Below are 3996 nucleotides of genomic sequence, written 5' to 3' on the forward strand. Positions count from 1 at the left end.
CTAACCAAAGGAAGAAGCTTAAACAGGATAGTTTGGACTTCTATTTGGATTAGCCATACTTGTTCAAGATCTGCACTGACGGTGTGATCCGAAGGTGCGTCCCGGAGGAGGAGCAATTGAGTATCTTAGAGGCTTGTCATTCCTTCCCCTATGGTGGTCATCATGGTGGGGCGAGGATCGTTTAGAAGGTTCTTAGTTATGGGTTTTACTGGCCAATTTTGTACAAGGATGCGGGTGATCTTGTGAAGAGATGCGACGAATGTCAAAGAGCGGGTGGAATTTCGAAGAAGGATGAGATGCCTCTCAATACTATTCTCGAAGTTGATATTTTTGATGTGTGGGGAATTGATTTCATGGACCCGTTTGTTAGTTCATGTGGCAACACATACATTCTAGTGGCAGTTGATTATGTTTCAAAGTTGGTTGAGGCCATGGCTATTCCCAATAATGAGGCCTAGAGTGTTGTTGCATTTCTCAAGAAGAGTATTTTTACTAGGTTTGGCACTCCTCGAGCAATCATAAGCGATGGGGGGTCTCATTTTTATAATAGAGTTTTTGACACTTTGCTTGCAAAGTACGGTGTCAATCACAAAGTTTCTACCCCTTATCATCCTCAGTCAAGTGGCCAAGTTGAAGTCTCAAACAGGGAAATCAAGAGTATATTGTCAAAACGGTCAATGCAAATAGGACCGATTGATCAAAGATATTGGATGATGCTCTATGGGCTTATAGGACTGCTTACAAGACTCCGATTGGTATGTCTCCGTACCGGTTGGTGTTTGGGAAAGCTTGCCATCTTCCGATTGAGTTAGAGCACAAGGCCAAGTGGGCTTTGAGGAAGCTGAATCTTGAATGGGATGTGGCAGCAAATTTGCATGTGGAGCAGCTTAATGAACTTGATGAATTCCGATTTCATGCCTACTCCAGTTCGTCCTCATATAAGGACAAGATGAAGTACCTTCATGATAAATATGCTCGTGGAAACGAGTTCAAAGTGGGTGATTTGGTTCTCTTGTTCAATTCTATGTTATGTCTGTTTTCGGGAAAGCTTAAGTCAAAATTGAGTGGACCTTTTGAAGTGGTGCTTGTGACTTCTTTTTGGTGAACTTGACTTGAAAAACAAAAATGGATAGGTCTTCAGAGTTAATGGGCAATGGGTCAAGCACTATCTTGGCAAGATTGATGACAGCCACGTGGTGGCACTGATCCATCTAAAGTGACTTGATGGTAACCTGCGTCGTGCCGTGATGTTAAATAAGGCGCTTCTTGGGAGGCAACCCATGTGTCTTTTCTTTTAGGCAAAATAGCTTTCTGGACACTTAAACTTGTCGGGTTTTTTAAAGCCGATACATAAACTTATAACTTTCCCATTTGAACACTCGAACTCATTTTTTCATAACTAATAAACACATTTGACCATTGACCATGCCCATGTGGTGTCAGTTGGTCCTAATCAGCAGTCCGCATGAGGAACACAACGCACAGGAGCTTGAAAACCCCCTTCCCAACGCCCAACAGTACAAAATACCCCCTTCCTCCATTTTTAAAAATCTGAAGCTCCATTTTCAATTTTTTTTTTCATTTTTCAGACCGTGAAAATGGTGGAAAGTAGGGAAATTAGGAGGGCCTAATTCTGAAATGTTTTCTTCCATGTTTTCATTATGCATTGAAGAAGAGATTCTGGGGGATTTCAAGTTTCAATAAGGAGGGCCTTCGGATTCTCTCTGAAATTCCAAGCTAGAAAGACGACACACAACGGCATGCCGGCAGTGATCTTAAAAACAAGAGACTACTATGTCATCATGACGGCTCAATATAAGAGGACAATTGTTGGTCGATTTCTGAAGACCCGACCCCGAATTATAGGTCAAGATTCTCTAAAAAAATTCCCTTTGAAGGGATCTACGAAAATTGGAGTTTATGATAAATTAAATATGTTTCTCAGCTTCACTAATGATGAAGATTACAATTTTGTTCTATATAAGCGGGTGATTGAAATTGAAGGTCTACAAACATACCCAAATTCAGCAAACATTCTAGGAAATTAGGGCACTATCTTGTTAACTGTTGGATCCTTGGAATTAAAAAGCTGGAAGAAAAGAAGGAAGAGGAACAAAAGAGTATCATGGAAAAGGATCAAGCTGAGCCACCTGTGAAACAAAATAATGAAAAGCAGATAGCCATTGTTGATGAAGAAGAACGCTAAAGCAGTCAAAGAGAAGGAGTTGCTGTTTGACTTTTTGCGCCCTTACGTGTAAGATATCCATTGGTCATTTGCTGACTGGATGGACACGTATGTGTATGTGTAATACACGCGCATATGGTCAATAGTCAGATGTATTTATTAGTTATGAAAAAAACGAGTTCGAATGTTCAAATGGGAAAGTTATAAGTTTATGTATCGACTTTAAAAACCCCGACAAGTTTAAGTGGCTAGGAAGCCATTTCGCCTTCTTTTTATTTTTCTTTGATTTTCTTTTTAGTATAGGATTTGCTTTTAGACTAACTGGTTATGAGATGTGTGTAGGGTTTTTTGATGCAGTGTAGGACCAAATTGGAAAAATGTTGCACTCTCTCAAGTTGGGACTGCTGCCGCATTGTATTTTTCGCGGCCGCAATGGCCTTATTGCAGGGGCAAACTTTCATTGCGGTCCACAGTGTTGAATGGTAAAAAGTGGAGGTTCTCTGAAGTTGTCACTGCGGCCGCAATGCATTTTATGCAGTTTGCGGTGTCCTACAGCGGTCGCGGAGCATTTCTTGCAGTACATGGTGACATCCTTGCCGGTGCTTCTTGAGGTTCAGTACCGCGGTCCGCGGTGCATTTTATGCGGACCGCGGTGGGTAGGTAACGTGGGTCCCAGGTCCTTTTTCTATAAATAGGACCTTAGACCTTCATTTACACTTTTTAGCTCATTTGCTCTCTAAATAGAAAAACTATTGTTCATCATGCCCTAATTACACGAATTCAAACACCGATTATCAAGCATCTGTGTTGCATCTCATCTATGGTACTTCAAATCTTTCCCTAGTCTTTAATTTTGTTTTATTTTCTTTTAATTCGTTAGTTCGTACTTCTTCTTCTTCTTCTTCTTCTTCCTTTTTCTTTCAATTTTTAGCTTAGGGTTGTGCAATGCTATTTAGATTAGGGTTAATTAGTTAAAAATGATGAATAACTACCTAGGGGTTGATAATATGTGAATTTAGGCTAAAAATGAGAAAAATATTGAAACCCTAAGTTGGTGTTGCTGAGTTATGCTTACCGCAACCGCGGTGGATTTCCGTGGTCCGCAGTGCCTCTTTGCTGTCTACGATGCTATTTTATGCGGTCCGCAGTGGTAAAACTTTAGATAGGTAAATGTTAAGGACCGCGGTCGCGGTTGATTTTTCACGGTCCGTGGTGCCTTACCGCTGCCACACTCAATTTCTTGCGGTCCGCGGTGCCCTGAATCAGAGAGTGGGTATTCTGAAACCCACTTCACTGCGGTCCTTGTAGCCATTTTGTGTGGTCCACGGTGGTTCATTTGCGGCCGCACTTCTTTTTATGTGGTCCACAGTCAATTGTTTTCAATTATACTCTTCATTATTTCTCCTGGTACAGTGATGCTAACAAACACTAAATGAATTCTCCTTGCAGACAATGGTTAAATCATGAGGCGGAGGTGAAAAACAGAATGGAAAAGGAGAGTCCTCCCGGGGTAGGGGACGAGGAATGATCAAATTGACCCCCCAAGTCCGGAAAGCAATTGGAGATACAAGAAAGCAAAATCAAGGCTGCAAATATAGCTGCTTCCTATTCAGAGGGAAATGAGTATGTACCCTCCCGGGAGGCATCAGAGTCGGATTCAGTGCCGGAATATGTACCTGACTGGCCGGGGAGGCATAGATTGAGAGATGTGACCACACCTCCGGGCTCTCCTACTGTTCAAGCTTCAGTTCAAATTTCTTCTGAGTCGTCTGAGGGATCAGCAGAGAGCAGTGATAGTGCATCGTCTACTT

The sequence above is a fragment of the Nicotiana sylvestris genome, chromosome 2 (genome assembly GCF_000393655.2).
Source record: "Nicotiana sylvestris chromosome 2, ASM39365v2, whole genome shotgun sequence".
NCBI classification, from domain to species: Eukaryota; Viridiplantae; Streptophyta; class Magnoliopsida; order Solanales; family Solanaceae; genus Nicotiana; species Nicotiana sylvestris.